The sequence below is a fragment of the Aotus nancymaae genome, unplaced genomic scaffold (assembly GCF_030222135.1).
Source record: "Aotus nancymaae isolate 86718 unplaced genomic scaffold, 86718_ANA_hifiasm-v0.15.2.pri h1tg000007l, whole genome shotgun sequence".
NCBI lineage: Eukaryota > Metazoa > Chordata > Mammalia > Primates > Aotidae > Aotus > Aotus nancymaae.
Genome location: NW_026988418.1, coordinates 30,950,501 through 30,977,786, shown reverse-complemented (window position 1 = coordinate 30,977,786; position 27,286 = coordinate 30,950,501). Strand labels below are relative to the sequence as shown.

The 27,286-nt window shown below is 42.6% G+C and overlaps 1 protein-coding gene and 1 non-coding gene across 2 annotated transcripts in view; both read left to right on the top strand.

The window, feature by feature from the left end:
- The window catches only part of GNG12 (G protein subunit gamma 12), a 137,193-nt gene that overhangs the window by 55,810 nt on the left and 54,097 nt on the right, over positions 1-27,286 (top strand). Inside the window, exon 2 of the mRNA XM_012442685.2 lies at positions 1,918-1,967. The gene's annotated coding sequence lies outside the window, so the exon portion shown is untranslated. The remainder of the gene's footprint in view (positions 1-1,917; positions 1,968-27,286) is intronic.
- On the top strand, positions 7,030-7,090 carry LOC135273500 (U7 small nuclear RNA). The gene has a single exon (XR_010341290.1). It is a non-coding gene; the product is annotated as a U7 small nuclear RNA (small nuclear RNA).

Genomic DNA, 27,286 nt, shown 5'->3' with positions numbered 1-27,286 from the left:
TTTTCAGCAGGTTCAGGGCTCTCCATAGGAGACTGGGTGGCAGCGCTTCAAGTGGCCTCAGTCCCACGATGTCACTGACCAGCCTCCGTCTCTCTGATTTGGCAGAAAGCTCGCACATGGGAATCTGATTTTGCTCACTGAGTGTGATTCCTTGGGGGCCTATGGATTAATAAAGTGAAAAGGATATATCTTCTTAATTCTTTTACTGGATTTTCCTAACTCCCTACTCCTACTGAGACAGATATTGAGATATCTATCTAAAAGACCCCTTTGAGAATCTTTCAGCATCTGATGAAAACATTCGGCCTTTCCCTCAGAAAAATCACGAAGACAAGATTTTCCACAGACCTCACGTTAACCTCCCCGACTGCCACCACCTTGGTCCTCCAGACAGGCCCCTGGACCCGTGCAGTCTTTTCAACCCCACCTGCTGTGGTTTTCGTGCTTGTATCCCAAATTGTTTTAAATTTAATTTGCTAGCGCATCCAATAACTCTTCCATCTGCCATCCCTGCTATTATCTAACCATGTTATCATGAGAGCAGACTTGGATCATTTGATAGTTATAATTAAAACCGAAAGTAATTATCTTATTTTGAGCTGTTCAAATTTAATTGAGAGGGTAGTGGCTAAAAGCAGGGACTTTGGAGGCAAATGACTCAGATTCGAATCCCATGTCTGTCACTGTCTCCCAGTCTTGTGTAAATGACGTAACCTCTCTGTGCCTCAGTTGCCTTATTACAAAATGAGAGTAATATATTTACTTCATAAAATTATTGTGAGGTATAATTGAGGTAACATAGGGGCATGCCAAGAACAGTTCCTGGCACATAGTAAGTGCTATATATAAGTATTTGCTGTCATTACGTCTGATTTCTGCTAAAATGATATCACAAAATGGGAGTAATGATAGATGACTGAGAGAAGGAAAACAGGTGAATAAGATCTTCATATGCATCAGACTCCTTGAAGCCTTACCAATGCCTGAAGGCCAAGAATAGGTTCCCTAGACCGGTGTTGTCTCATATGGTAGTTACTAGCCATGTGTGGCCATGGACTACTTGAAATGTGGCTAGCTCAAGTTGAGATGTACTGAATCTTGAAGATTCAGTATAAAAAAGTAAAATATCTTGTTAATGATTTCAGTATTGATTATGTGTTACAATAATAGTCTAGATAAATTAGGTTAAATTAAATATTTAAATCAGGTTTTTGTTTTTGCTTTTTAAATGTGGCTACTAGAACATTTAATATTATGTTCTAGTTATTAAATATATTTTATAATTATAATTATTAATATGTATGATACATATATTAATCTAATATTAAATATAATTATATTGTTAATCTAATTATTAAATATATTTAATATTATGTTTTAATATCAATATTATGTGGCTTGGGTTATATTTCTATTGAACAACACTACCTTAGGCTCATTATTATCAATAAAGACAAAAATCTGTTTATGCATATGATTAGATAACCACTATTAGAAAGGCTTGTACACTCCTCCTCTGCCCTTCAAGTTATGGTGGACCATTAGTGTTTTAGTTAGTGTCTTAGAGGGACCCATGGCCGGGTCCTAGCATAAAGAGATTGAGAGACCACGGCAAGAGCAACAGCTAGAGAGGCTTCCCCTGACTTGGAGAGTTTTGGAAAAAACACTACCATTTATAGTTACACTGGCCTCAGACTTTGAACGCTCCCCTAAGTAGATGACAGCATGCTCTCTCTATTCAGGAAGTTGAACTATGTCGGCAAAAAATGTTCCCTCTTCCATCAGGAGCCAGAAAAAGCTTTGTTCATCTTTAACTACATGAATAAATGCTCAACATTATGGCAGTCACTTGGGATCGAAAACACACCCTTTCCAAATGGGCTTTACTTATGGAATGTTTGTTTAATTCTATTTCAGATTCGTTCCACTCAAAACCTGAAAACAGTGGACCACACAAAGTCTTACTGGTAAGTTCTTCATTTTTTAAAGTGACTGTTTGACTTTATTTTTGAGGAGATACTCACACTATTAAGTTACATGCTTCCCAATCAGTGCTATGATTAGATGTCTATTTATTTGTACTTTTCTTTAATCTCTATAATGATTTATGATGGCTCCATGCCTTAAAAAAACAGAGCAACCCATGTTCCTTTGTAAGACCATGGGCAGGATAAAGATCCATCATTACATGCCAAATACTATTAAAAACTTTTTTGGGTAATGAAACTATTTCCAGTCCCCTGTTGATGGTCTGCTTGTTTCAGGCAGTATCCAAAACAACAGAGTGTTACTTCAGCCAAGGAATTCAAACAGTCCCTTGTAGTGTGTTGTAATGAAAATTGGCTCACAGCTACAACATACAACATACCAGGGCTCTACTCTTACATATTGCTCTGTTTTTTCTCTCATCTAACCTAAGTGTGATTATTATGACGTAATAGTTCTGCCATGGCAGAAAACTTCCTTAAGGGCTAGGAAAATAATGTACTTTTTGAAAGTGAGAAAGCTTCTGGGGCTTCATATGGCATCACTCCCTAATATTATGGCTATATAGTTATTTGCAGTGTGTATCAGTTAGCTTATGCTGCATAACAAATCACCCCAAAATTTACTGCCAGCATTTTGAGTCAAAACTTACTGGCTCAAAATAACAATCCTTTATTTATCTCACCATTCTGTGGATTGGTGATTTGGGCTGGGCTCAGCTACGTGATCCTTCTCCTTTCACCTGGTACTATTCATGTATCTACAGGTAGCTGCAGGTCCACGTCAGCTAGGCCTTCTTTCTGTGGGTCACTGGCTGTCAGCTGGAGTGATAACGGTGACTAAGCCATGTATCTCATCATCCTGCAAGTTACCCCAAGTTTGTTCACGTGATGATTGGGCAGGGTTCCAGAAGAGAGCAGAAGTATCTTGACACTAAGACTCAGAATTCACACAACATTGTTTCCAGTATGTACTGATCGTAAAGCAAGCTATATGGCTAGCCTGAATTCAAGAAATATATGAAGGAGGAGTTGCAGAGTCCTATTTCAAGGAGCATGGATATGGTGGGGGGGAAGAAATGTAGCCATTTTTGGCAATCTACTCTAGTGTTTATGGGTCACATGAAAGCAGCTGTGGTGAATGAGAAGCGCATGGAGTGCAAGAGGACTTAGATTCCCATCGCAGAGCCCCATCTCTTCACCCCATTCTGACTGCCAGCACTGTCAAATCTGAGTCTTACCCCTAGCCATCTGGGGTCTCAATCAGTTCAACAAGTTCCTAGGTGGTCTTGCCAATACCAGGTTTTCTACCCTCCAGCCCTCCCTTTATTCTGCTGTTCTTTGGTTCATCTTTCAGGACGTTACTCTTTGAAAACCACCTCCCTCCCTCCCTACACCTCCCACACCAGCCTAGGCTCCTCTCTGGCTTCTCCACTCTCATATTCTGGCCCCATTCTCTCTCATTCAAGTCCTGCTATTCCCTTTATTCTTGCCAGAGAATCTTTCAGCATTTCTCTGGAGGATATTTCATTCCATTTACCACTTCTCTACCTGGAAATCCTTCCCATTTTGCAAGACCTACTGGAATTTTCTCTTTTCCATGGCATGGCCTTCCTATCTATTCCTGCCATCTTGCCTGCTCTGACCTCCTTCAAAGCCAAGCATTGCCTTCTTTGGCTCACTCTTTTTTCACTTGGCTAGACTTACTTCCTAGCTCCTACTCACTTACTTACTAGCTTCCTACTCACTTAGCTCTTTGAAAGCTGAAGGCAACATATGCCTGCCTTGTAGTACTTAGCACAGAGCTGAGAATGCAGCAGGTACTTGGTGAACCAAGAAGCGGCATGGGCATCACACTTGTCCATCCACCAGCAGCTCATCAGAATCACACGAGGCACCTATTGAAATACAAACTCATAGTCCCTTCCACTGGGCCATCTCTATTCATTAGGTCTGGGGTAGACCCCAGGAATCTTAATGCACTCAGATGATTCTTTAATGTTTGGCTTTTTCAATATCTTTATGACATTCAAAATTCCAATGATTCTGATGTGATCGCACTGTAGTTGGCAACCACTTGTTATAGGAAGAACAATAAATTTATACAAGATGTGGGTTTGAGCCTTACTAACTCAATCTTCCTGAGCTTCCGTTTGCCCATCTATAAAATGAGAATAATGTTTAACTAGAGGATTGCTAGGAAGATCCAAAAAGATAATGTACTTAAAAGTGCATTATAAATTAAGTATGATTAAAATGAATGAATTGACTGTGGATCTCCAGTCAGCCAGTATTCTGAAAAGGGCAGTAGCCTGCTTGGTAGAAGTAAAAGGAATAGCCAGTGAGTTATCAAACAGTAGTGGTGGAATTAACAATAATAGCAACAATAGTAATAATAAGTAGCTACTGTGTATTGAGTACTGTGTGCCCAGTACTGTGCTAACTACCTTACATAGAATTATTTGGATTTACAAGAAGAATCTACTTTTCAATTGCTTTTGTACCACTTTTGTAGTATATTCCACCATTAGTGAATTACTTCTGTGGGTTTTTTTCCTCTTCAAAATACCTGCTTAAAATATATCTGTTTGGGCCTGGCACAGTGGCTCATGCCTATAATCCCAGCACTTTGAGAGGCCAAGGCAGGTGGATCACCTGAGGTCAGGAGTTTGAGACCAGCCTGACGAACATGGAGAAACCCCATCTCTACTAAAAATTCAAAATCAGCTTGGCATGGTGGCACATGCCTGTAATCCCAGCTATTGGGGAGGCTGAGGCAGGAAAATCACTTGAACCTGGGAGGCAGAGGTTGCAGCAAGCCGAGATAGCGCCATTGCATTCCAGCCTGGGCAACAAGAGCAAAACGACATCTCAAAAAAAAAAAAAAAAGTACCTGTCCTTGAGAGAGGAAAGACACTGTGCTGTTATCAGCTGTTGACAACATATAGTCAAGCCCAAGGTTCTAGACAGAGGTGGAAGGCATTTTGATTTGGTGGGGGAGGGAAAGCAACCACTAGTAGTACTAAAGAGAGAATAGGTGTAGATGCTCAGGAATGGCCCAGGGGGCACTCTGCCCATGGGACATGGAGTATAGGGAAGGTGAGCAGGAATGCCTGATCTCGGGTGGGGAGAATGAGATAATTGCTGACTTGATGGGTTGGCCCAGGGCTATTCCTGGTTCAAGGCCGTCACCCTGTGGCTGCCACTGCAGGGCAGCATTTGTAAAACTTTCCTTCACTCACCATCTGGTTTGTTTCTTCTTGTGTTGATTACTGTTGATCTGATGTATGTACCTGTCTTCAGAGATTTTTGAGATGGCCTTTAAGCATAGGTATGATGTAATGAGATTAAGAAAAATAAGTAAGGAAAGAAATCTGTGGAGTGAAGTCAGAGATAAAATAAGGCCCCAGTTCATTGGGGAAAGGCTATTCATTTGCTAGTCCTACAATCTTACCTCTGAGCTTCTGAGCAGTCAGTACCAGAAGGAAAATGTGCTCTGTTAACAACTTACAGTGGCTGGAAAATAAAAGCACACCAGTTACTCAGAAGAAGCAAGGTTGATCATGATTCAAGGCTCAGAGAAATGTCTTCAGAGTGCTTATAAAGAGGATGCCACACAGAGTGGCTGACAACTTCCCTGTAGGTAAAACAATGAGGACTGCCTCAGTATAGGTGAATGATGTGACAACTGAGTGCAGTCCAAGAGAAACCCCTCTAGTTCAGATATGTATTTCTCTGTTGGTCTTGCTTTGTCCAAGGATGAAATGTAATTGTTTCAGCTGAAATATCAAATACGTACATTCACGACCCTCCTCCCCTTCCCACCTCGTAATGGACTTGAGATTGTCATGGCTGTCTTGATGCTGAGCCTTGGCATTTTAGCTGTGGACCAGATTGGGCAGGTGAGTTGAAATCTACTTACCATCCCTATGCTAAAAGAAAAAACAACTTCCTTATAGTGGTCTGTGAATGTTACTTCAACTTTTAAGTCATTCTGCACTGTGACTGAGTCTGTGTTGTGGCTTTTGAGACACAGAACTTACATTGACCCTGCATGATTCTCTTCCCTTGCTCCATGTCTCTCTCCTTCTCTTCTGAGCCCCATGGTTCTAGGTTCATTTCTTATACTGGAACATTCAGTGCCTTTTGGGGGTAGTTTGAGATGCTCATGAGACTTGACTCCAAGTATTTGTTTGATGGTAGAAAAGTATAAACTAGGGTACCATTGTCTGTTTTTGGGTCCCTCCTCTTCTAATCAGTAACCTTAATATTTATTACAAGAGGTAGTATCTGATAGTGTAGGGAAGGTAAGCAGGAGTGCAGGATCGAGGGTGGGGAGAATGAGATATTTGCTGACTGGCGGCACTGGTAAGTTGAACTGCTGGTGCAGAGAATGATAAGGGAATAATGTTAAGCCCAAACTTTTTTGCAAAAAAATAGTTTGTCAAGTATGTCATAGGAAGAAAAAATTTTAATTCATTCAGGATTATTGTCAGAGAGGAACCCAGAATTCCACAAGGACTACTCCTGAAGGGGAATTTCCTTTGGGACGTTTTCTTTAGATCAAGTTTATTAGAAATATTTTGGTTGCAAGCAACAGAAATACAATTTAAACTAGTCTCTTGACTCATGTGATTAGGATGGCCATGCTGGTAAGGGCTTCAGGCACAGCTGTATTCAGGAGTTCCAAAGATATCATAAGGCCATTATCTTTCACTCTGTCTTGACTTCGCTTAACTCAGTCAGCTTCATTCTCAGGCATGTTCTCCCTCACCATGGTGGCAGAGGTGGGTTTCTGTCATTCTCACAGCTATAGATCTCAGGGAAGGGGGTGCCTCTTTTGCCATACTTCTAGCAGTAGTAAGTACCAAGGAGGGCCCTTAACCGGCCCAGATTGGATTGCCTGCCTGAATCAGCATGGCTAGAAATAGGCAGTAGACAGTAAGCAACATCACTTTGGCCAAGGCCTGTTCATGTGTCCCATGAGATGGGGTAAATCCCACCAGAATTACACAGAATGGGTTCCCCATGGAAAAAGGAGGGGTAGTGTTACAGCTCTTTTAGAATTTGTTTAGCACGTTTCCTGTTTTCACTGGAAGACTCTCCACATTATGTAACAAATTTTAAAAATTAAAAAATAATAAAAAGAAGGGGTGTTGCTACCAGAAGGAAGGAAGGAAAGGAAGAAAATGCCAAGCAGATAAATTTTCTAGGTACCAGAGTCCACTGGTTTTGGAGTCTATTAAACTTGAAAGGTTGGAAATTAGATTCCGCACAGTTACATTGACTACCTCAGGCTTGGTGTCATGATCCAGACTACCCATGATGAGCATGTGCAGAGGACAAGGACGGGTAGCCCCACTTTGGGATCTGGTGAGCAGCTCTTGGCCTGAGGACCTCATGTTCAATCCACATGATCTACAGGAGTAGTTCTTAATCTGGAGACTGTGAATAGACCAGCAGATCTGTGAACCTTCTATAATTATTTGCAAAATTGTACATATGCACTTTTTTTTTAACTGGAGAAAGGATTATGTTTTCCATCATCATCTCATGGGACTCCATGCCTGCCCTCTCCTGTTGGTCTCCCTTGCTTAAAAACCATTGCTTCAGATTTACTCTAATTGTTTTAGTCTTGGCCAGCTTAATCTCACACATTCCTTTCTTGTCTTGGCTCAATTAGTAAAGTGTAGTGTCCATGATAAACATAGCTCCTTATGGAACAGACACAGTGACATCAGTGGCTGAGCATGTTGCATTAAATTATATATTGGGGTTTTAAGCCATATATGTAAACTTTCCACAATCATAGTTGCCATTTACCTAATGCCAGGCTCTGTGCTAAGTGCTTTACATGCATTCTCTAAACTCTATATTTATACACATGATTATAATTCTGTGACCCTCAGATCCACCTGCTGGAACCAGCTCCTTCCAGCTGCCTCTCTGGGAACACTGGATACAATTCTGAGTTTTTCCTCTCCCTTGTCTGCTCTGGTGGAGCCACCTCTCTCCACCTTCCCACCCACAGATGATAGCATCATAAAATCAGTGTTGTACGAGACCCTTAAGATCATGCTTGTCAGTGGCTTTCAAATTCTGCTTTTTGGTGTTGTAGCTCAGGGACTCCTGAGGAGGAAGGATGGGCAGGACCCAAGTCCCTTTCCTGCTTCAGTCACAAATGTTTTGCTCAAAACCACTCATCCAGGACAATAGAAGAGCTCACGGATAGACGCCAGGCTTGAGGCTGAGTACAGGTTCCTGCTACTTTACTTACTTACCTGTATGACCCTAGGCAAGTTGCCTAACTTCTCTGAGCCACAGTTTTCTTATCTGTCAAATATGTGCCTCAAGGAATTGTTAGAGGGACTGAATGAGGTCGTGTCTGTGAAGTCCGTGGCCCCAGAGCCTGGCACATAGTCAGGACTTAACAAAGGTTAACTGTATGTAATGAACATTGTGGACCGTGTGACTCATGATCATAATTCAGACTCAGCTTCATTCTTGTCTCCCACTGTTCCTTTAAAGCTTATTCAAGGAGTTGTGTTGTACCCCATTTCCTGGTAATAACTTCATCAGGCCCATGACTTTTCTGGTTACTCTTAGGTAATGAGAAGTTCTAAGGCCACTTGAAGTCAGTCTCCCCCTCCCCCTCCTCCTCCCCCTTCTCCTCCCCCCTGCCACCCCCCCGCAACATGCGCACACATGTGCACATGGGTTCATTTTGGAAATGTGAAATGCCTTCTTTGGTTTATAAAAAACAGTCAATATTCATTCCAAGGAAGGACTTCCCTCCATCCAGCCACCAAGGGCCACTTCCTCTTCCAGTGGCCTCCAGCTGCCCACTGCTCCGGTATCTCCAGGTTGTGGGGGCAGGGGGAGAGTGTGCAGCAAGTCCTTACCTCACTGCGACTGTCACACCTGGTGCTGAGTCAGCTGAACCTGGCCGACGGGGAAAGGGGGGACATTTTCTTTCCTGGCTGCCTCCGTGGCCTTCTCCAGGACTCCTCTGAGAGACCTTGCTCTGGGCCCCCTGGGATTCAGGTGGTTCCCTCCTCCTGCCGCTGTGGCCATCCATCAGCACCTTCTGGTTTCCTCTTGGTCTCTCTTTGAGGTCTTCTCACTCATGCCAGAGCCTTCTCAGGGAGAACCTGTTGTGAAGAGACCCAGGCTGGCACTTCGGGTGTCCAATGTTCATATTCCTTTACCCTCCCCCCACCATGGGGCAAGAGAGCAGTACTCACTTTCTGATGTGGCATCCACCCTTCTGGCTTAGCCAGCATCAGCTCCCTCTCACATTTTGTTTCCTAAGGCAGATGTCACATACCAACCCAGGAACTCTAGTAGATGCATATCAAACCCAGCACATACAGCTTTTGAAACCCTTTTCTCTAGGCTGGAGAAGAAAGGCTGAGCCTCTCCATCCCACCCGCCTTGGAAACCGTGGGAATCAGAGCATTTCCAAAGAATCTTACTCACAGAATCCTCCATCACTTTCCACTGTCCTGACCTGTTTGTGTCTTCCTGGGTCTTAGAGGCAGCTTCTTAGAAATTTCCACATAATGATCTGACCCCTTGCTTTGGAATTTCCCATCTGTTACATCTTGAGGTGGTGGAAACTTCCACTTTAGCATCTTAACCTCAGACCCATTCTGAGACACTTCTCTTCTTTTAATACTCTAAAAGCGGTCCTTCATCTGTGAGCAACTTCCTCCCTCCCTCTTCCCTCCCTCCCTCCCAAATCATCCCATTCAGATTTCCAGAAACTTGGGGTTGTTGGAAAGATGCCGCTCCTACTGAGCCAGACTAGCTTCCTGTAACGTTCTTTCTAATGGGATCTCAGGAGAGAGAGAGTGTGTGAGTGGGTGTGACTGTGTGTGTGTGTGCATGCCTTGTCTGGGAAAATCAGACTTTGGAAAAATGGGAAATGTTTGGGAAAACTGGAATTCTTGCCTGGGCCTCAGAGATTTCAAAGTGAAACTTAGACACTCTGTTCTCTAATCCCACAGGAAAACCTTTGACCTGTGTACCTGGGTGGGTTTCCTCTATCTGGATACCAGTGTGCACCTGTATAACTCCAGCAGAAAGCTAGTATTGGGAAACTGTGCTCATGCTATTTCTCATGCTCATGACCCTAACATAGTTTCTCTTGATCTGGGAACTGATTTGCTGTGCTTCGTGACCCGTCACATACATAATACATGTTCAATAAATGGTAGCTATTACCATTGTTTGCATTTTGATCATGGCTCCATGCAGAGTTTTTGAACTCTGGAAATTCAAGCCTAGGAATGTATCCTACCTCCCCCAAAGACCCACCCTCACTTAGGTAGATATTTTTCATGCTTCTGTGACTATTTGGAGTCAGCATATTTTTCTGTCTTCTGCAGCGCCAGCGCTGTGAACTCAGCCTCTCTGCCAGCGTGTCCTCCTTTGTCATGTGCAGTTGGACCACTGTGATGTTGGGTCCTGTAACAATTAGGTCAGTCACTGAGTATGGAACCCCACCCCCAAACCCTAGTGATGGCAGCATCTCAAATGAGCAAGTGACACATGCTAGGAAGATGCTTGGGTCAGCTAAAGTTGGAGTCTCTCTGGTGCAATGGCCTAAGAATGTATCAAATGCATTTCCATCATTTACTAGTCTCTTGGCAAAACTGAACATTATGTGTCCAGATGTGAACCTGATTTATATCCTCATTTTTACTGGCTGTTAACAAAGATGACACGATATAGCTCCCTCCTTCCCCCTCCCCTAGATCCATCATATGAGATGATACTAGAGACAGAAGCTCAGATAGGAGAACTCAGCTCTCCAGGGACGGCTCACCAATTTTTCTCTTGGCCTGAAAGCATATAGTGATTTCCACTGGCTAGTCAAAGATCTAGATATGTATTTTAAATAACTAACAGGCTCTTAACTAAAGCATGCTTTTTATTTGTATATATTTTACAGTAGGGAAGTGGCTTAGTGTGGGCAGATAGACTAGAGTTCAGACTTTCCTCAGCTATTGAGACAATTTGAACAGAGTGGTTACTCTTTCTGAGCCTCAGTTTCCTCATCTGTTAAATGGGCATAATACCATTTGCCTCACAAGATAGCTGTATTAAAGGAAACAGTGCACATAATGAACTTAGCTAGTGACCAATCACATAATACATGTTCAATAAATGGTAACTATTATCATGGTTTGCATTTAACTATTATGCTGATTTCTAAAAACTTTTAAAGCCTTGGAAAAAAGTAGCCCAATTCCTCAGCTGTTTTTTTTTTGTTGTTGTTGTTGTTAAATCAAATAGGAATTTGGGGAAAAATGTAAATATGTGCAATTATCTGCTTTTAAAAAATATCTTGTGAAACTCACTAGTTCTTTATAGTATTGAAAGTGATTTTTGGCTACAGAGGCAGCATGGCACAGGGACTAAGAATAAGGCTCAACCTGCCCAGCCTCAGATCTACACAAAAGCCCTTTGTAACACTGGAGAAGTCACGTACCTCTTAAAGCCTCAATGTCTGCATCAATAAAATAGGAATAATACTGCATAGGGTTATTGAGGTGATTAAGTGAAATAGTCTGTGTGAAATGTTTAGACTACTTGTGGTTCACAATAAGGACTCAAATAATGGTGGCTATTGTTTTCCCATTACATTCCATCTTACAGATAAGAATTTGCAGAAGGCCAGGCACAGTAGCACGTGCCTGTAGCCCCAGCTAATTGGTAGGCTGAGGCCAGCGATTCGCTTGAGTCCAGGAGTTTGAGTCCAGACTGGGCAATGTAGCAAGAGCCCATCTCCAAAAAAAGGTTTTAAATCAAATTTGCAGAACACTGTTCTTTTTGTGGTAAATGGCCTTTATGAAGACACTTTCATATGTAAAAAGTTGTTCTTACTGTTTTGTTCAAAAAGAACGTTTACATCTGGTTTACTTATAAATTCCAAACTGTAGCACATGTGAAAACAAGCTACATTAACTAAACTTAAACAACTTTCCATTTTATGAGGCCTTCCTCATTTTATTGTTAAAATTTGAGTAAGTGATATTGCCATCAGATAATGAGAAAATTGTGTATTATTTTTACGAGGACTGAAAATATGCAGACAAACTGTGTTTAGCTAAATACTCTCGATTCAGATCACTTTATTTTGCTGTCTTTCAGTAAAGACTAGTAGAGTTCGCACCTTTGTGCAGCCCAAGGGGGTCTGGAAGCGGGGGGGTGCATAACCCTCCCATGGGTAGAGAAGGAGGAGAAGGCAGAGTCTGAACTGATGAGGTGACCCAAACTGGTGACTGAGGCTTGGTCAGGTAGGTGTAGGTGTGGAGAGCTGGCTCGGCAGAGGAGTTTGTTCCCTTTGGGCAGGGCTAGTGTTTCTTTCAATAACTCCACCCTGGTATCTGTCTCCAGGCAATGGGCAGTCCTAAGCGGGTGGAGCTCAGGCCCTCTGCTGAACCTGTATCAGCCTCATTAGAGACAGCACCAGTTTCAAGAGGCCAAGAAGAGACCCAGAGCCGGCACACGAGACATGAGGTTTTATTGCAGGATTACATGGGTTTTTATTGCAGGGAAGGGGCCAGTGGTGGCAGGCTGAACACAACTGCTTGGCCTAGCAGCGAAGAGCCTTGAGTTTCAGGATCTTTCGCTGGCAACACCCTGTTCCCATGACCTGTAGCTAATGTGGTATTCCTAATTTTGTATCCTTTTTCTAAAGAGGACCACCAAAATTGTGTAGAGCTTAGAACCCACAATAACTGAATCTATCCATGGGCCAGGGACACACTCTCTGTGCCTTCTATCCTGTTGTATGGTCGCCAAGGCACTGAAACTCACATCTGATTCTCCCTTGGGAATAGGCATTGCCCCTGTGTGCCCCTTCTGCAGCTAGACCTGCGTTCCCTCAGGGGAACACCTAACCCTTTCCGTGAGGGGGAAGCGAGGCCAGCAAGGAACTGCTGTCCAGTCACCTTCCTGGCCACCAGATGCCATCCTCAGGGTGGAAAGGGCCCCCATTCGTGCAGGAAGTCAGGGCAGGCGCTCAGACCTCCAGCAGCTTTCTGGTTTCTTAGAGGGAGGCCCTGCAGAGGAGACCGGGTGGGAGGGAGCCCCGTGTGAGGCTTCAGCTGGCTTCAGAATTTCCCCAGTGGAAAATTTTCCTGACCAAAAAAAAAAAAAAAGCCATATATTCTTGAAAGTGTATCATCTTTGGCAAAACCACAGCTGTGATCTCAAGTTTGAGAATGGGCTGGCCAGCCTTCGGGGCTGTGCTGATTAAGCCCTGCTCATGCTCAGCCGTAGTCCTGTTTCCTCTCTCTCCCTGCACCGAAGGGCTGGGCTGCTTTGCTCATCAGCCCAAGTGGAATGTATTGAGAAGAAACAGGAGCAGGGAAAGGCCCCTTTGTACATGAATATCTTTCTAGCACTGTGTGAAAATCAGGGTTTGAAAATAATTTCCCCTTTCAGGAAAATGCGAGCCAACTTCGCCCCCTGGAGGAGGACCAGAGAATTGTTTAAAATGAGCCCTTCTGATTGATATCTGGAAAGATTGTCAGCCTGTAATTAGGTGGGAAGGTGAAAAGGGCTTGTCTATAAGGGTTTTTTTTTTTTTTTTTTTTTTTTTGTGTGTGTGTGTGTGTGTGTGTATGCATGCATGCATTCTCATGCTTTGTTTTGTTTGAGTTTTTTTATAGCTATAAAGAGTAAAGTTCACAACTGTTACATTTATAGTGGAATTTTTTGGACCAGATTTCCACCACTACTGCTAGCTAAAACAAATCATTGTTAGTCTTGAGTTTTTTTTCACTCCTTGGGGTTGCGGCAGACATAAAGCCCACTAGCAAGCAGGAATTTTCAACACCTGGATGTGTATTAGAGATTCTAAAGTATAGACTTTAGCTATGTCACCCACACTGAAAGCTTTTTGATTTGGTCCTGCTAGTTCATTTGCATCATTTCGTTTACACTTGCTACTATCAACTGCCAGATTCAGTCACAGGTTAACTAGGTAGTAGTTATTTCACTACTACTTCCTACACTTTTTGTGTATTTTTAAAAGAAAAATGCAAAACAGGCAGAAGGATAATGGTTGAAATATATAAACTTTTCTATATATTTCATCTTCTGTTAAAATATGATCTTATTCTGATACCTTTATTCTGATACCTTTATTAAGCTATTGTTGATTATTCAGCTGCTTTTAATTACCAAATCTGACCCAATTATTTAGCTTCTAATGTGTCCCTTATAAACAAAGCCTTTATAATAAGAATCTCATCTACTATCTTTTGTCTCTGGGTAAATATGTTTATCATCTTCATTGTTCTAGATTTTCATCCCCCAAGTGCAGGATACAATCATAGTGTTTGTATTAGTAATGATTTTAGTGTTGTTTTTTTTTTTCTTTCTCTGCCCTTAGAAACACTGAGCTGTACTTCAGTATTTGAGAGCATGGCGTTGTTAAGAGATCGTTATCCATGTATCAGATTAATTGCCTACTGGAGGCTGTTTCCCTCAGAAGGATTTGGAAAGAAAAGTGTACATACATTTTATAGATTATTATGAGTTATTTTTTTCAATATTTGACAGGAGTTTCTAATGTTGATAACATTCTTATATATTCTGTCTACTTTGATTTTTATATATTATATATTTTGTCTAATTTTTCATTTCATGCAGTTTTTATGCAAGGAAATCATTTTTTGACAATATAATCTGTTGCTTTTTGACCCAAATGCATGGAAACTAATTTCCTGAAGTACCAAACAGGCTTTATTTGGAGAAAGAGGGAGGTATTTTTCCCAGGTCTAGTTCCTAGAGGATTCCTCTCTATTCTTACTACTTGTCTTACTCTGATGAAATCCATAGGTGATGTGGGGCCTGGGGAGCTGCAAATTCTGCTGAACCAGACTAACTACAAAACACAGGCAGGTTGATTTTTTTTTTTTTTTTTTTTTTGTATGAAGTATGAACACCATCTTCCTGTGGCCATAGCCACTACCTCTGTTATTGTGGGAGAACACACACTCATATACACACAGCTGTTAGTCCCTGTCTTCTTGGACGTATATCCCCTTTCCACTGTTGAAAGTGACCGTTAATCTAATGTTGAGACAGTCTCATTCATTAATCGTTCCTTGAAGTCAGGTAATTGCAGTGCTGAGCAACGTCAGGATGGTATCTAAGTTCTCTCTCATTTCAAAGCATTTTCAGGCTTTCATTTTATTCAGAAATTATAACATGCTGAAGTTTAAACTCTGCTGACTAGGACAGACAGAAGAGAAGGGTAGGCTTTAGAGGTGGGTACTTGGGATAGATCCAAATAAGGGTTTGTATTTTTAGTCAGAGCAATGTTTTGCAGGCATTTTGATAGAATTTTGTGGTAAGTGCCAAGAGATGCCCACCTCTTTCTCCTGGTCCCCCAGCTGCAGCTCACTGGCTCATTTGTCTTTCTCTATGCACCAGGCTCTTCCCTGTCTACCTGGAGCACTGCCTCCAGGTACTCATTGTTGCACCAGCCTGTGTATTTCATATCCCTTACCACAATCCATATTTTCTTTCCTTTTTCTTTTCCTTTTTTTTTTTTTTTTTTGAGACAGAGTTTCACTCTTGTTGCCCAGGCTGGAGTGCAATGGCACAATCTCAGTTCACCACAACCTCCACCTCCTGGATTCAAGCAATTCTCCTGCCTCAGCCTCCTGAGTAGCTGAGATTATAGGCATGTGCTACCATGCCTGGCTGATTTTTTGTATTTTTAGTAGAGATGAGGTTTCTCCATGTTGGTCAGGCTGGTCTTGAACTCCTGACCTCAGGTGATACACCTGCCTCGACCTCCCAAAGTGCTGGGATTACAGGCGTGAGCCACCATGCCCAGCCAATCCATATTTTCTTCTTTATTTCTTTGAGATCTTGATCTCACACTTAAACTACTGGCCCAGAATATACACTCAGTATCTACTGAGTGAATGTGAAAGAATGAACAAATGAACACGCAAACAAAGGAATATATTCAGAGGCATGAGAGGAGCAATGCCCTTTGTAACCATGCTTTAAGGTGAGAGCAATACAATACTAGCATGTCAGTGCACAAGGCTTGTTAGCCTGACGTGGAGTTCACACTCCAGCCTTTGTTGGACTGCAGATTGGCAGAGCTTCTTAGACAAAAGTTGTTAATATAATAACAATCTTAACATATTTTTTAAACAGATAAATTATTAATATAAAAATTAATGGTGGAAAGCCAATTGATAGTCCATAGGGTGGGAGGGGGGTTGATTTGGAATTATAGCAAAATTATAAAGCAACCTAAAATTCTGCAAAAAGGAGATGCTGTTGTAAAATGGAATTTGTAGTCTCAGCTACCCTGGAGGCTGAGGCAGGAGGAATTGCTTGAGCCCAGGAGTTTGAGGCTGTAGAGCTGTATGATTGTGCCACTGCACTGTAACGTGGGTGGCAGAGCGAGACCCTGTCTCTTAACAAAGAAAAAAAAGTGATGCATATCTATTTCTGTGGTATCTCTACCAAAAGTGCATAACCTGCATCAAATCAGGAAGAAGCATCTGCAAACCCAAATTGAGGGTCATTCTACAAAATAACCAGCATTTACTTTTAAATATCAATAACATAAAATACAAAGACAGACTCAGGAAGCATCCCAGATTAAGAAAGACTAAAGAGACATGACAATTGAACATAATGTATAATTTCTTATTTTCTTTTCCTGTAAAGGACATTACTGGGACAGTTGTCAAAATCTGAATATGGTTATTGATCAGATAATAGTAAGATTTCAAAGTTAATTTCCTGATTTGACTAAGTGGTGTGGTTATATATGAGAACTCCTTATTCATAGGAAATATATACTGAAGTATTTAGAGTAAAACACTATCATGTCTCTCTCTCCTTCTCTTTCCCTCTCTCTCTCCCCCCCACCCTCTGTCTCTCCCTCTCTCTCTCCCTCTCACCTCACCTCTTTTTCTCTCTCTCTCTCTCTCTCCCTCTCCCTCTCTCTCCTTCCCTCCCTCCCTCTCTCTCTGTCTCTCCGTCTCTCTTCCTCTCCTGGGAGGGTAGGGTGTTAAATATAGTAAAATGTTGACATTCGAGGAACCCAAATCTGGGTGCAGGGTATCAGAATTCTTTGTGCTATTCTTGTGACTATTCCCTAAGTCTGAACTTATATGAAAATAAAAGTTTTAAAACATGATGCTTATAAAGACTTTATAATCACCTAGAGAAAATCTTCTGCTAAAATGGAGCAAAATATAAAGTTATATAGCAGATTATGATTTAGACTACCTTAAAAACTCATTAATCTGATCAAGACTTTCCATGATTTAAAAAAAAAAAAAGGAAAAACAAAAAACTCCCAAGAAAATATTAGAAGGAAATACAACAGCATGTTAACTTTTATCTTCTGTTCACTTTATTTTATAAATTTTTCTCTAAATTGCATGTATTTCTTGACAAATTAGGGGAAAAAGCTTTAAAAAGAGATAAAGCCTAATTCAAAAATCTGAGTGACTCTTCCTCTGTGTGTCTTTACCACCACGTATCCCTTTCCAGTAGAAGACGCCGTTATGTGTGGGCATGCATGTAGAAGTGTATATATGTATATAAATACCTACTCTTAAAAAAAAATAAAAAATACCTACTCTTAAACTTTTCTCCTGTTTAACATATTTTGAGAGAAATCCTATATTGGACAGGATTTTAAATGAGATGACTTTTTTTTCTGAGACGGAGTTTTGCTCTGTGTTGCCCAGACTGGAGTGCAGTGGTATGATCTTGGCTTACTGCAACTTCCATCTCTTGGGTTCAAGTGACTCTCCTGTCTTAGCCTCCCAAGTATCTGGGATTACAGGTTCCCACCACCATGCCTGGCTAGTTTTTGTATTTTTAGTAAAGACAGGTTTTCACCATATTGGCCAGGCTGGTCTCAAACTCTTGACCTCAGGTGATCCACCCGCCTTGGCCTTCCAAGGTGCTGGGATTGCAAGCATGAGCCACTGTGACTGGCCAAGATGACCTCTTAAGCCTCTTCTAGCTTTGCAGTTCCTTGCCTTACTTTCCAGCTCTTTGGGAGTCAGCACCTCTTCAATCCAGATGCTGTGCTAGCTAGGTACTGAGTATGTAAGGATGATTAAGCCACCCACTTCATCTTTTAGAGATGTTCCAAGTCCATGGGGTAGGCAGATAAACAAGTCAGTGATTACAGTCTTCTGCTAGGTACTGTGCAAATGTAGCAGTTCCTACTGTGGACAGGCTCAGGTTGAGGGCAGGGAGGGTGGTCAGGCAAAAGGAGAAGGCGTTGATCTCTAGACCTAGAAAGTTCAGCAAGAGCTTGCCATTTGAGAAAGCTAGCAGAGCATTCTAGGCTAAACATTCCAGCATATCTAGTGTATGTTCTCCCCAAGACCCACCAGAATATCATTCTGGAGGCCCTGAACAACGAGGCCAGAGTCTTGCAAGACCTGGGAAGCTCCAGGTCCTGCTGTTCTGCTTTCCTGGGCATGGGAGGGAGTGGTCTGACTGCAGGTGGCAGGAGTTGCTTTCTTCGGAGCAGAGCCCTGATTAAACTCAATGTCCCCATTTGCAGGATCACTGAGAGAGTTTTCCTGATTGCCCTGCCTCTCTCCCTGCCCCCTCCCTCACCCGACGGAAGTTGGATGGTGTGCACATACCCTCAGGGAGGGTAAGGGAGTAAGGGTTAATAGGAATACCTCTTTGAGAGAGTTTGCCAATCTCAGATATACCCTGCTGAACTGTTGGAAATTTGTTTCATTCATTTGCAATCATAAAACCAAAAGGCCAAGTCGGCCTGCACTTTGACCTTGCAGGCTTTGTAGATACTTCTAGAGACTCAGAATTACCCCAAAGTAATGTTATTGAACAAGATGCCTCCGATTTCCCTGAACAGTAACTTATCATTGAACCATTTGCCTGGGCCCATTATCCATTCCCATCATTAGAGCCTGAGGACACCATTACATAAGTTTTTAAATCCACCTTCAACAAAATCAAAACAGTGGTTAAGGATCCTACAGCTGGGTTAGGTTGGAAGCCTCTCTTTATCTTGGGAATCTTCTAAACTATTTTAGAGCATGATTTTTTGCTCAGGGATTATTTCTACTTTAAAGCTGTCTCATAGGTTGTTAAGAAGATTGCATGAACTGATAGAAATTCAGGGCATGGCACAGAGTAAGTAACTTCCGGTTTTTCATAAATATTGACCAGCACAGTGTATGGACAGTGAACACTAGACTCTTGGTCAGTAAACCTGACCAAAGTCTAATCCCAGCTCTACCCCAAAATCTTAGATGTGAAGGGAAACTGAGCTGGAAAGAGGCCTTAGAAATCTTTTAGTATCTAGCACAACTTTATTTCAGAAACTTAGACCTAGAAAGGCATAAGAGCCCTAAGTTTGTTACCCAGAACTTAAATGTTCTCCTGCACATTTTCAAAGCAAGAATAATAATTGCATCCCTGTTTATAGGATTGTGTCAAGGATGAAGCGAGTTGGTGTACATCAGATCTTGAAGCAGAGTCCTTAATACATATTAGCTAGGGTTGTTATTGTGGATTCCCTGTTTATCTTCCCCTTCTGTTTGACTGCGACGATTCAGACATGTCCTCGCTTCCTGCCATGTACTTGGCATCTGGCACAGTGCCTGACACAGGAGGTGCTCAGTCAATGTTTGTTGAATGACTAAAGGAAGTATCTTGCTGAGGATCAAATTTAGGCCAAGTCTGAATCAGAATATGAGCTCTAACGCTAAGGTTCAGTATTTCCACACAGTTCTACATTAGCTTTGGCTGTAGGCAAGTTGCTTCATTTCTCTGTGCCTTGGCTTTTTCACCTTGAACACAATCCATCAGGTTTTTCCTGGTCATGAGCAACATGTGCCTATAGGTAAAGAACCCACTTGTCCTACAGCCTTTTCGGGCAACCCATGTTTGTGCTGCACTGGCCACTAGGTGTCGTGGTTGGTCAATTATCAGAGAAAGCAAAAAAATAAATCATTTAACTGATTGCCCTACCAACCTACCAAATGATGGGAGTGAGCTCATACCGTTAGTTATTGGAAGCTAGTTACCTCTGGATGAGTTGGCTGAGTTGCCTTGGAAAGACAGGGAGTTGCCCAGGATTTGCACGCATGGACTTTGAAGCGAAGCATAGGTTAGAACCCACAGCTGTGCTCACACCAGCTAGCACCTTGGACACACTGGAACGTCACAGGGCCTTGGTTTCAGTGATGTGATGCATGTCACATAGTCAGCACTTTGCCATAGTGAAGGAAGAGAATCACAGAGTTAGTGGCTATGAGGGCTACTTCTGGTATTTGACACTGTAAAATGCTGCTTTTCTGTTCCTTGCAGCACCAAGTGCTAAAGTTTTGCAGGCTTTCTGCCTTGCTCCCTGTTTTCCAAAGCCAGATTCTTAAATAGCCCCTTAAACAGTGGAGTGGACAGTGTATCACTTTCAGGTTAGAAGGGAAGCCGAGAATATTTGGAGGGACACCAGAACTCCCTGGAGTATCACTGTGGAGCTTAATCCACACAAAGCAGAGTGTTTTGTACATAACTGGGACCCAGAGTAGAGGCAAATGAGAGTGAGTATTGTTGAAAAATGGCCTTGTTGAGCATTGTTGAAATTGCTCAAGAAAGGGATTTCTTTGTTGCACCATCATTTAGATCTAGGTGTCTTCTTTTTAAAATAATTTGGGGAAACTTCTAGGAATAACAATGACTAGTGTTTATTGCGCACTTACTATGTGTAAGGTGTTATGCAAAACGTCATACTTGCATGATTTCATTTAACCCTCACAGCAACTCTGAGGTATATAGTTCTTACGTCCATTTTGCAGATAAGGAAATTGAGGTACACCAAGATTATAATAATAGCCAGCAAATATTAAGTACTTACTAGAGATCAGGCATTATTCTGGCAACTGTAAGTACTATTCTCACAATAATCTTATAAGGTCAGTATTATTACTTTCATTTTACAGATGAGGAAACTGAGGCACAGAGAGGTGATATAGCTTTCTCAGGGAATGGGTGGAACAGTCTGAACAGAAACCCAGGCCTTCCTGACTCCAGAGTTCGTTTTCTTTTTTTTTTTTTTTTTATTGCATTTTAGGTTTTGGGGTACATGTGAAAAACATGCAAAGTTGTTGCATAGGTGCATTCATGGCAGTGTGATTTGCTGCCTCCCTCCCCCTCACCCATATCTGGCATTTCTCCCCATGCTATCCCTCCCCAACTCCCCCCACCGCTGTCCCCCCCACTCCCCCACAACAGACCCCCGTGTATAGTGCTCCCCTCCCTGTGTCCATGTGTTCCCATTGTTCAATACCCTCCTATGAGTGAGAACATGTGGTGTTTGGTTTTGTGTTCTTGTGTCAGTTTGCTGAGAATGATGGTTTCCAGGTTCATCCATGTCCCTACAAAGGACGCAAACTCCTCATTTTTAATGGCTGCATAATATTCCATGGTGTATATGTGCCACATTTTTCCTGTCCAGTCTATCATCGATGGGCATTTGGGTTGGTTCCAGGTCTTTGCTATTGTAAACTGTGCTGCAATGAACATTCGTGTGCATGTGTCCTTATAGTAGAATGATTTATAATCCTTTGGATATATGCCCAGTAATGGGATTGCTGGGTCAAATGGAATTTCTATTTCTAGGTCCTTGAGGAATCGCCACACTGTTTTCCACAGTGGTTGAACTAATTTACACTCCCACCAACAGTGTAAAAGTGTTCCTATTTCTCCACATCCTCTCCAGCATCTATTTTCTCCAGATTTTTTAATGATCGCCATTCTAACTGGCGTGAGATGGTATCTCAATGTAGTTTTGATTTGCATTTCTCTAATGACCAGTGATGATGAGCATTTTTTCATATGTTTGTTGGCCTCTTGTATGTCTTCTTTTGTAAAGTATCTGTTCATATCCTTCGCCCACTTTTGAATGGGCTTGTTTTTTTCTTGTAAATCTTTTTTAGCTCGTTGTAAATTCTGGATATCAGCCCTTTGTCAGATGGGTAGGCTGCAAAAATTTTTTCCCATTCTGTTGGTTGCCGATTCACTCTATTGACTGTTTCTTTCACCGTGCAGAAGCTGTGGAGTTTGATTAGGTCCCATTTGTCTATTTTGGCTTTTGTTGCCAATGCTTTTGGTGTTTTGGTCATAAAGTCCTTGCCTACGCCTATGTTCGTTTTCTTAATGGCTGTCCTGTACTGCCTCCCACAGTACTTTGGATGCAGTTAGGTACTTGATGAACGTTTACCGAGGTGAATAGTTCTCAGACTATAATTAGCCAACACAGAGAAGACAGCCTCGTAGGAACCATATAAACCTTGACGCTCCTCCCACCCAAAGCCACACGCCCTCTGGCCTCCATTAGTACTGTGGGATGTATGTGGTGTTCCGTGTGCTGGACTTCACTCCTAACTTCTTAAAACATTTTTTGTTGCTGTATAATAGTTGTACATATTTGGGGGGTACATGTGGTATTTTGATCACAACTTATACAATGTGTAGTGATCAAATCAGGGTAATTGGGCTCTCCCTCACCTCAAACATTTCTCTTTCATTTGTGTGGGAACATTGCAATTATTTTTTTTTTTAGCTATTTTGAAATATACAGTAAATTGTTGACTAATTTTCCTACTGTACTATCAGATACTAGAATTTACTCCTCCCTAACTACATTTTGGTACCCCTTAACCAACTTTTCATCCCTCCTTCCCTTCGCAGCTCTGGTAGCCACCATTCTACTCTCTACCTCCATGAGGTCTACTTTATTAGCTCCCACACATCACTCCCAGCTTTTTGTTAGTAATAAGGTATTCCTCCATTGGAGCAGTCAGGAAAAGGCTAATGTTTTCCAGACACACTTCCACAGGGAGCATCTGATTTTATTTGCTTCATGTTTTTCTGCCAAGGACCCTTTTTGGGGTGGGTTTGTTCTGGTATCATTGTATCCAGGCTCATCTCTTGAGCATCTAAAAGCCAGGGCTGAAGGGTTACCAGAGATGAGCCCAGGCCTCTGTGCTGTGCCATTGGTGTGTGCTCCAATGTGCATGTGGCAGCCACTCAGCCCCCATCCAGCACACTTCCCAATCCTGACACCAGGCCAATGCCAAGGGGTGTGAAGGGCAGAGTGCGGTCTGCTGCCCAGGTTAGCAAGCTGGCCGCTGCTACCAGCCAATAGTATTTCATTGTCATGGCAAAATACTAGATCTGAGGATGGAGAGCAGGACCCAGGCCACATTAATCCTTCTCCGGGTGTAACAGTTCAGTCCCAAAGGTTTGGTTGCTTGTTTATTCTAATGTGCTGTTGCAATAGAAAACACAAAGCTAGAGCCAGGCACGGTGGCTCATACCTGTAATCCCAGAACTTTGGGAGGTAGAAGTGAGCGAATCACCTGAGGTCAGGAGTTCAAGACCAGCCTGGCCACCATGGCGAAACCACATCTCTACTAAAAATACAAAAATCACCCAGGCGTGGTGGCAGGCACCTGTAATCCCAGCTTCTCAGGAGGCTGAGGCAGGAGAATCACTTGAACCCAGGAGGCGGAGATTGCAGTGAGCCGAGACTGCACCATTGCACTCTAGCCTGGGCGACAAGAGAGAAACTCCATCTCAAAAAAAAAAAAAAAAAAAAAAAAAAAAAAAAAAAAAACCCAAAGCTAATCTAAAACCCTTTACAGACCTGCGATTCTGAGCACTGAAACTTGCTTATGTAACCCCCATCCATTGCTACAGTGCTGCATTTTTCTTTTAAGTGAACTGAGCCATCTCAAATCTTTCTCAGAACTTTTCAGCACTCCCCAGCCTGGGGACCCCTAGTTCAGCCTTCTCAAATAGCAGTGCTTTTCCTTCTGAATTTTTCTCCCTCTAAATACAAGATTTTATCCACTGTAACCAAAATCATGCATATCAAAGGAGATGGAGAGGGAGTTTGGAGCTTCTGGAGGGAAGGCAACAGTCAATATAGAACAAGGTCCCCAAGAAGGCATGAGGGCATGAGGTACAAAGCCCTAGTGAAAGGCTCCCATTTGTGACAGTCCCTTTGGCCCTACTCCTTGGCACCTTCCAGCCGTGTTGGTCTTTGGTTGCCTTGCCACTATGCAGCTGGAAGCAGGTTGGTATTGGCTTTGTCTTTAAAGAGCTAGCGATGGACACTTGAGTGATGGAAGGAGACATGAGTGATGAGCCAGAGGAGATTCTGGGCTCAGGTGAATGTTTTTCTTTCTCTTGTCTAGAGTGGTACTTCCTGTTTCCTCATGTAGGCTGATCATTCCTAATCCAGAAATCTGAAATCCTCCAAAATTCAAAACTTTTTGAGCACTGACATGACACCACAAGTGGAAAATTCCCCATCTGACACCTTTGCTTTCTGACGGTTCAGGGTGTACAAACTTTATTTCATACACAATATTTAAAATATATAAAATTACCTTTTGGCTCTGTGTATAAGGCATATATGAAACATAAATGAATTTCAAGTTTAGACTTAGGTTTTATCCCCAATACATCTCATTATACATACTCCAAAATCTGAAGAAAAAAAAAATCCAAAAGTTTAAAACTTTTCTGGTCACAAGCATTTTGAATAAGGGATCCTCAACCTGAATGGCACGCTTAGAAAATTCATACTATAGCATGGAGGAAGATGCTCATAGCTGAAGGCTCTGGATGGCCCAGGCGCTGCCTGGCCACTTGGGGCTGAGGCATACCTGAACCTCAGCAGGGTACACCAGCTGAGAAGCTCTGGTCTAGAGAATCATCAACCTTGCAGTGCACATGACCCCTGCAGGCCAGTTGATTGGTTTTAGAGATTGTGTGGTCCAGCCTCTTGATAGGACCTGTGAAAAAAACAGGGGGGTCAAAGAGATATGACCCCTTGAACTAGATCACAGAGAAATCTGTGGCCATGTTGGGACTGAAGCCATTCCTGTGCTCACCTAACCGTGGGATGTGGTGAATGAGGAGGCAGAGCGTCACATCACACACTCACACCAGGTTAAAACCATCACACCCTACCATGTTGCCTCCAAGTCAAACCCATTCCCCATCCTGAACCCAGAAGATGGGAAGCTGGTGTCCAGAGCCATCGTTGTTTGAGCGGCAGCCATAGTACCACATGCTCTTGAAGCCCAGGCCTGACATTACTTGTCATTAACCTGTTTCCAGCCTGAGAAACCTGTGGTATTCCACAGTGAATTACTGTAGCAGTCCCTCAGCTGGCCTCCCTGACTTCAGCCTTGTCTCTCTTACCTCATATTACAGTCAGAATCGGCTTTTTATAAACTACAGACCTGATCGTGCTAGTCTTTTTATTTTTCTTTGTTTCTTCCTGATTGATGAACTTACCCTTCGTGTTCAGATACTCCTCTGAGAGACCTTCTCAATGCACCAAGTCTGGCCTTGGAATCTCTGTTGCACCCTGTAGCTTACCGGTTATAACATTTACCGCACTCTTTTGAAATTGTTTTTCTTCCTCCCACTCCCAGACTCTAAGCCCCTTGAGGACAGTAGGTCTGTCTTACCTGGTTGAGCCCCAGAGCTAGGCACAAGTAAGATGGACATTCAGCACACATCCAGTGGGCAGCTCTGCTGCTCAGACTTTATTTATTTATTTATTTTGAGACGGAGTCTCGCTCTGTCACCAGGCTTGAGTGCAGTGGTGCAATCTCAGCTCACTGCAACCGCCGCCTCCCGGGTTCAAGAAGTTCTCCTGCCTCAGCCTCCCGAGTAGCTGGGACTACAGGCATGCACCACCACGCCCACTAATTTTTGTATTTTTAGTAGAGATGGGGTTTCACCATGTTGGCCAGGATGGTCTTGATCTTTTCACCTCGTGATCCTCCCACCTCGGCCTCCCAAAGTGCTGGGATTACAGGCGTGAGCCACTGCCCCTGGCTTAAACTTTATTTTTTTGCTTCACTGTGCAATGCTTAGTTGTACTCATTCTAATTTAAGGCTTTAGCATCTTGGTGGATCAATGCTTTCATATAAACAAACAAAAACTTACCACTAGTGATCTCCTAGAACCAGGATATATTTAGCACTATTTGTTGTTAATTACTGTTCATTGTGACCTTAGGACATTATAAAAGTCCTAAGTGCTCTTGACTCATCAGAGGCAAATTATTCACTTAGCAAACATTTTGAGTATCCACTTTGCGTGAAGCATGTGTTCAGTATGGTGAGCTATGTGAGGAAGGGTGTGATAGGTTTGCCTCCTAGAGTGGACCGTAGAGCTTTTATATTTTGTTTATGTTTCTTCCTACAATGAACATTTGTAAAAATAAATGAAGCAAATTAAGCCCCTGAGGAAGACCCATCTACAGGTTGTAAGACCTTATAGTGTGAGGCCAGAAGACAGTGCTGGCTCTTCATTCAAGCTCAAGAGTAGGATAAGCCACCAGCGTTTGGGACATGCAAGGATCTATCAAAATGCAAACCCTGTCCTTCAAAATCCCACAGTCTAAAAAAAAAACAGAAACAAGATTTGTACCTAGTAAGTACCTCTAAGATAAAATGGAAAGTGAAAAGTGCCCAAGAATCTATAATCTGTTTGAGCTCCAGGTAAGAGAAAACCCAATTCAAAATGGCGTAAACCAAAGGGGACTTATCATCTTATATAAAAAGAAGTTCACATGTAGTCTGTTTCCAGTTCAGTAATTCAGCATCTCAACACCATCAAGTTCTTTCCACCTGTTCTGCTATCCTCAGAGCATCAGCAGGCTCTCCTCCTAGGTACAGAAAGGTCGCAGGCATCCCATTCTCTCATACCAACGCCAAGGTGGACAGATAAAGAACTGTTTCTTATGCATCTCTCTGTGAATGAAGAGACCTTTCAAAACTCCCCAGCCAGCCTCCCCTCATGTCTCACTGGTCAGAACTGGGGCACATACCCCCCACTAAACACTCATAAGTGAGCTGTGGCCATCCATGTGGCCTAGACCACTCTGGATTTACCCTTATCACATGAGGAAAGTGTGAACTTGTTCTACCAGAAGAGAGGAGGAGGGAGGAGATGGCTGTCAGGTAACAGGCTAGAGTGCCTGCTACAGAAGGCCAGAGCACAGAAGCCTGTGCTCACCTAACCGTGGGATGTGGTGAATGAGGAGGCAGAGAGTCACATCACACACATATGCACACACACACCCACACCAGGTTAAAACCATCACACTCTACCATGTTGCCTTCAAGTCAAATCCACTCCTCATCCTGACCCTAGAAGATGGGAAGGATAGGGGAGCACTCCAGGCTGCTACAGAAGGAGTAATTAAAAACCA